Genomic DNA, 6,721 nt, shown 5'->3' on the forward strand with positions numbered 1-6,721 from the left:
TGGAATAACCTAACAAAAGGAGAAGAATTGGTTTCAGAATAATAGACCCCAAGAGTTTACATTGGTCTAGCAGGGATGCTGCCGCCACACTCCACTGGGAATGAAACTGTTTTACAATGTTAATTTGTTTTTTATGCTCTATGATTTTTGCATTAAATTTTGATTAAAAATGTATTGTTCCTCTTATATGAAAAGAAAACACAGGTACTGAGGAAAAATGCCATGACTCATAGTGACCCAGTCACTATGAGTGGCAAACCACTAGTGGATGTGCAGGAGTTTACCTACCTGGGCAGTAAGATGACAACAGATGGCGACTGCGACGAAGAGGTAAATACCAGGATCAGCAAAGCCAACCAAACTTTTGCTATGCTAAAGTCCATCTGGAAGATCTACTGGACTCAGCATCCACACAAAGATCAGGATTTTCAAGAGCAATGTTCTGAGTGTCCTTCTTTACGGATCGGAGTGCTGGAAAGCCACTGCCGCTACTGGAAGTGTTAAAAAACAAATGCCTGCGGCGCATCCTCAGAATCTACTGACCAAATATAATTTCAAATGAAGAACTCCGGAGCAAAACAGAAACAGTGCCCATACAAGAACAAATACAGATGCGTCGTTGGAATTGGTCTGTCGCATGCCACCTTCCTCGCTACCGAGAACAGCACTACGATTGACCCCCCAAGGGAAAAGAAACCGTGGACAGCCAAAAGAAACCTGGCGTAGAACCATTGTGAAAAACTTAAAGAGGAAAGGACTGAGTCTTGAGACAGCCCTCAAAAGTGCACCAGACAGAAATAAAGTGGAGATCCTTTGCGTTGTCTCAAGCGCCAGATGGTACAGAAGAGGATGTAAGAAAGTTCCTCATAAATGGTTGTATTTTTAAATTGCTTTAAACTGCTTACTTATAATGATCACGAAAGTTAAGAACAGTCAAAGAAAGGTCGCCTTCCGACATTCTCCCCTAATGAAACTTTGTTTTTAAAAATAGGACCTCTCGATGGCAGGAAATGGCACTCTCAGACTTTAAATGCAAATTTGATAAAATTTAAATGTTACTATACTCTGAAACTCAACTCAATAAATATACATTGCATTTCATTTTATTAGGCCTATTCAGTTGTTTTTTGTTTTTTTGGTCCGACTGCCCAAGGAGCTCTGGTCGTTGGGGGAGCTTGTCATGTCCGATGGAGAGCTTAAACCCCTGCCAAACTCCCCCTCCCGGACTGGCACAGTCACTGGTGATAATTTAACACAGGAAAAGGTAGGGAGTTGGATAGGATAAAGGATAGGATAATTAGTACACTACATACAAAAATAGCTAGGCCTAGGCCTAGATCTGTCCTAGTAGGCGGCCTACTTGGGCCTACCAAAATAAAGAAATTGTAAAAATGTGTCAAGCTCAGAAGCAAGCTTATGAAGCATTAACCCTTTCCAGTCTGCCCCATTACCATTGCCTGAGGCTGTACTAAAGCTGGGAAATTACATCATCTATTGTACACTAATGTTGGGTTTTTACTGGGCGCAAGAATTTTATTTGGTCTGAATACAGGAGGCCCTCTACAGAAATACTCCTACATCACACTCAAAAAATCGTATAGAGGGCAGCCTTCGCTATAAAATAGTTATGAAAGCTATACAGGGCTGACTTGTACTACTGTATGTTGCTGTCATCATCCATCGTGAAACAGACAGACTGTGTAGTGTAGCGTAATGAAGCTTTTACTTTCTCGTCCTAGCGCACCGGCACAAGTTCACTTCCGACTCAAATCAACCACCATGTCCCTGTGACCATCCCCCCCCCCACGCCTTGTATTTTCCTTTAAAAAATTCAAGAAATACCTGAATATGTCAAAAGAAATAGTCCAAAATTTCAGCAGTTTTTAAGTTAGGACTCTTATTATTTAAAATGTTTGTACCATGCCCCCTGTTTCATTCCTGTACGTTGCAAATTGCTAGAGAAAAATATTAGGCCCTGTTTTTCAGGAAAAATCATTCAAACTTGGGCAGCATTTTTTTTTAAGAATGTTATATTCCAGCAAATATCCTGAAGCATTCTGCTAAAAACAATTTTGGCTTTTTTGGAAGGCCGTATCTTATCAGTCTCTTGTATGTAAAGAAGTTAAAATTAATTTATGAATATTTGTAGAAAAAAAATTCAGGTTATTTTGCCTATTTACTGTTTGGTTAGGTGTATATAATGTTTTATAGAAATTGTATAATTCTTCTAGTATATCCTTAGGATTAGTCAGTTCTCCATGATCTGTATTTAGTTTAACAATATTTTTATTTATATAATGATGTTTTTCCAAATTTAGAAAAAATCCATTACTTTTTTCATCAAATTCACACCACCTAGCTTTTGAACGTATTCTGGCTCCTGCAACTGCATGTTCTCTAATCAATTGTAGATCATTGTTCAGAATACTCAAGGTGGACACGTCATCATCATTTGGAGAGATTGCCAATTTATTTTCAAAAAATTTCAATTTGTCTCACAATTTTTTTTTCTTGTTTTTGTGACATCCTTTTCTTATTTGCCAAATATGGAATTGTGATACCCCTAATTTTAAATTTAAAAACATCCCATAGAAGAGCATCGTCAATAGAAAAACTAACATTTTCTTTTTGTTGGTGATCAAAGTGTTTTTCACTGGCTAGAGAGTATTCATTTATAACATCATTTACACAATCTTTTACTTTTTTATATAAATTTCATCTTTCAGTAATGAGTTATTAAACTTCCAAAACCCTCTGCCACGCTCTGAATTATCACTTTCAATTTCTATATATACCAACGAGTGGTCAGTTCGATAACCATGACTTACTATTTTCAACAGCTGACAAAATATCCGTTGAAACTAAAAATCTCGCTTGCTTCAAAGGCGTCGGTTGACACCACGTGTAACATGTTATATTGGGGTGGGTTTCTCGCCAAATATCATGCAAATCATGAATTTGCATGATATTTGTAACCGATTGATTAGCCTGTTGATTATTTTTATTTTTTCTCAAATACCTGTACGTGTCTTTTTTATAATCTCTAACTCATTCTAATTCCAATAATTACTGAACCCACCTGGTTTTCGGCCTCTTCTATAATTTCTTCTAATCTATCGTAAAAATTATGATCATCCCGATTAGGACCATAAATATTTATAATATATAACATGTTATATATAGAATAAAATAATTAAAATGAAATGTAAATATTACTCAGTTTTGCATCCTTTTTCTTCAATATGGTTCAAATGAAGTACACAGTATATTTTAGTATAATTCTAATCATCGTCATGAAAATGGAATAAAATCTGACATTAATGTAACATTAACAATTTAAGCAATCTTAATAATTAAGAAAAGCACATATTAATGTTTAATTTTTTTTTTCACATTAAAACACTGACATAAAACATGAGTACATACTGTAGACCTAAATTAATCATTAAAAATTGAAATAGAAAAACCACATTATGATTTTTTAAATGTTAACAATTTATTTTGAATCCGACTAAAATGAATGCACGATGGCGTGCATTTCGATACTATTTTCTTTAGAAACATGCCCAATAATTAGGCCTACGTTAAAATTAGGTGGGGCGCATAGCATCTAGTATCAATTATCCACAATAGGAACAATTGGTATTGTTTGTTGTCGCTTCAGTCCATATTTGTTCGACCAATGGGAGGCTATGTGAATAGCAATGAATTTTTGTTTTTAATTTCAAAAATGATAATGATATCGGTAATGATATTTGCAAAATATTAGGTTAGATCCAAAATGACAATTACTTACTAACACTGAAACAATAACATTTGAAAAACAAAATATATGAAAATGTCGATGAAATTTAAAGAAAAACCCACAACGAAAACTATAGTAATAAGAATATTCATATTCGTAAAAATGAATACAGCAGTAGGCCTATAGACATAAAAATTGCCACTGAATATTTATAAAAACTGACAGGTCCGCTGATTAATCTCAGAACAGTATACATACAGTACTCCAAGTATTAAAATAGGCTACAATTCAACATTAATTACTGTAGGCCTATGTCATCATCGGGAGCAGGCTGGTTTCCCCCGGACATTTTGCCCATTGTCATTTTCAATTTCTCCCGGACTTTTGCCACCCACCCCATTACATCTTCTCATATTTAATTTCAATTATACATTTCATTTATTAATTAATTTTTTTATTTTACTTATTGTCATCCACGTATCATAGACATTCCAACATGGTTAGTGGAGCTTGGGCATTGCCCATAACATCTGCTTTTATAGATAACTTACGGAAGTAGGCCTAATTATAATGATTATTAAAAGAAAATCTTACTGACGTCGTGTGTTCGTCTTATTTTTACTCACAACATTCTACTTCAACAATAATATTAAACAACAATAACGACAATAAGTTAATAATATTTACTTTAAAAGTACTAATTAGTCATAATAACGATAATAAAGGCGATAACAACAATATAATTAGTAATAATATTTTAACAATACTAATAATAATAATACTAATAATTGGTAATACAGTAATAACAATATTTAAATATCTAGTTTAAAATTATTAAAATAATAATACTAAGACTAATATAATAATAATAATAATAATAATAATAATAATAATAATAATAATAATAATAATAATAATATGAATAAAAAAATCAAAAATTATTATTTATATGGTAAAAATTTATTAAACAATACAAATATGCTAGGAATAATAAATATTAAAACTAACGGTAATAAAAACAATAATAATAACAACAATGACAACAATAATAACAGCAATAATAATAATAAATATATAGTAATACTTTAAAGAATTAGTATATTATACTTCATGAATTACTCCTTCAAAGTGTAGTACCAGTAAATAGGCTGCAGTCGACTTGTGGCCGAGTTGATTTGTGGCTGAATTGACTTGTGGCCGAGTTGACTTGTGGCCGAGTTGACTGTAGCCGAACATTTTGAAGCCGAGTTGACTTGTGACCGAGATGACTTGTGACCGAGATGACTTGTGGCCGAGATGACTTGTGGCCGAGTTTGACTTATGGCCGAGTTGACTTGTGGCCAAGTTGGATCGAATTCTTTCGGGGCCCTCAGAGCAGGTTGACCCCACCTGAAAGGGCTTGCGGGTAGCGCTCGGCTGATTAGGCCTAGGCCTAGGGGCCTATAGGCTAGGCCCTAGGCCTAGCGCCTGGGATTTTTTCACCACAGTATGGAGACACCAGGGGTGGCGCCAGGATTTGCCTGAGGGGAGAGCCTAGCCTAGGTATAGGCGTGTAATGCGGTCTAGGGGCCTAGGCTAGGCCTAGGCCTACACTACTAGGCCTAGGCCTAGGCATTCCTATCCTGACCTACTATAGGCCCTACAATACAGACAAAACAGAGGCGAGGTATACTTACTTCTCCTATGCAAAGTCCCATGACTTCTTCTCTTTCTGTTGAAAGAGCATGAGTAAGACATACCATATAGGCATCTGCTTTCAAATGTACACAAGATATTGTCATCTTATTGATTAATTATTAAGAAAAAAACTGTGAGGGCGAATACAGATCATTTCGGTCCATAATAATTTAATAGCTCTATGTTTCGGTCGCGGTTTGTTTTCAACAAATATATGGAACGCCAATGGAGTTTCGAAACGCTAAATTTAATATAACTAAGCCTAATTATCATTGCAAGTTCGTCAATCGGTTTATCATACTTTTTTTATTTATGTTTTGTTGTATTCCTAATAAGTAACAACAGGCTACTTAAAAGCAAATAAAATTAATTATTTTTGTTGTTACAGTAATTATTTAAATTACTGTAACATTAGTTTATTAACAATTATTTTTATTAGTATTAAAGTTTGTTATTGTTACTATATTACTGTATAACTTGGTGCTATTTTTCTTTTTTTTTACAGAAACAACGCAGATGTTACGAAGTTGACCGAGTTTGAAATACGTTTTTTTGGTTCTTACATATATTGATATAATTTTTATTAATGCTTGAATCAAATAAAAATCTATGGAATAAGTATAGTCAATAGATTAGTTTAGTATACGTTTTTTTTTTTTTTTTTCTTGTCTGTTACGTTTCCATTTACCATAAATGTTCTGATCATGTTATAATAATATTGTAATGGAAATATGTATTTCCATATTTATATTTTCCATATAAAATTATCAATACTTTGATCATTTTAAAAGCCTTTTCATGCTTCTGTTATATTCATAAGCCCGAGAAAATCACTCAACTTGCTAGGCCTATTTCTTTAGTCGCATAACTGAAGTATAATTGTGGAAAGAAAAGTTTCCACATATTTAATGCCATGGTACTCTTAAGGAGAAGATTTCCATTTTTGTTACATTTTTGCAAAGACAGAAGTAGGTCAGATACTAAAATAGACGACTAGCTATTTCTAGGTACAAACACGTACGCTGAAGCGCAGTTCACCACTTCACGGTGTTCACCTACTTCATGAAACCAGTAAATTCGAATAGTCTGCGCTGGCTGCTGATCATGTTTATAAAATAAAAAATAAATGGATAATAAAATATATATTTGTTATATGATTTCATGTATAATGTAAATAAATACGTATAAATTTTATGTATATATATATGTATATATGTATATATATATATATATATATATATATATCAAGATAGCCGTTAACTGTTAAATTATATATACAAATCGCATTGTACACTGAAC

This window comes from Anneissia japonica, unplaced genomic scaffold, assembly GCF_011630105.1.
Source record: "Anneissia japonica isolate Jap-2015-1 unplaced genomic scaffold, ASM1163010v1 scaffold287701_len26696_cov98, whole genome shotgun sequence".
NCBI classification, from domain to species: domain Eukaryota; kingdom Metazoa; phylum Echinodermata; class Crinoidea; order Comatulida; family Comatulidae; genus Anneissia; species Anneissia japonica.